Source organism: Schistocerca serialis, chromosome 7, assembly GCF_023864345.2.
Source record: "Schistocerca serialis cubense isolate TAMUIC-IGC-003099 chromosome 7, iqSchSeri2.2, whole genome shotgun sequence".
Taxonomy (NCBI): Eukaryota; Metazoa; Arthropoda; class Insecta; order Orthoptera; family Acrididae; genus Schistocerca; species Schistocerca serialis.
Genome location: NC_064644.1, coordinates 100,658,478 through 100,659,363, shown reverse-complemented (window position 1 = coordinate 100,659,363; position 886 = coordinate 100,658,478).

The window sequence follows — 886 nt, the reverse complement described above, 5'->3', positions numbered from 1 at the left end:
ATTGATTTATTAATCTCCATTGCATGATGTAGTTTTAGATTTTTTACTTCTGATGAAGGTATATTTATATGTACCGAAACCTTGGTCAAGAATTTTAATAAAATTTTTATCCTGCAACTGTTTTGGCTGTCATCCTTTATCGTGTATTAACAAATACGCTAAGTACGCTTTTACACACATTTCACACTTTATTTTCGGTTTATATTCAGTCACTGTATCACGTTGACTACTCACACTTCACTATTTGTTTTCATTCATTCTCTGCAGTACTTTTTCGGTTCCTCTCTTCGTCACTGACAGCAAACTGACGTTTGAACCCACGACGGTCTTTACCAATGAGTAGCTCCACCAGTGGCTAATTTCAGAACATGTTAAAAAAAGGCTTAAAATGGTCCACGATGTTCCAGAGCAGTCCACACACATTCGAGAGTGTTCTGGAATGTTCTACAATGATCTGAAATGTTCCGGGATGTTTCCAAACATTCTGGAATCTTCCCGAATGTTCCAGACTATTCTAGGACATTCCAGAACATCCCGGATCATTGTGGAACATTCTGTAATGTTGTGGAATGCTCTAGAATATTCTCGAATGTTCTGGACTGTTCTCGAATACTGTCGAATGTTCTGGAATGTTCTAGAGATTTCTAGAGACCGAAACTTCACAGCTCTTATATCTTCAAAACCACACTCTCCAGGTAAAAACGGGAACCCTCTTCATGGATGGGGGATAGAGGGCTACCATACCATGTAACTCCCTTGATCGTACCGAGACTCGTTTCTAAATTTTAGCGGCACGCACATCGTACACTTACTTTTATAATATAGATTGAGAGTTGCCGCAGACAATATTTTAGTCAGTATGGTCTCACTATTTACATGGTACCAC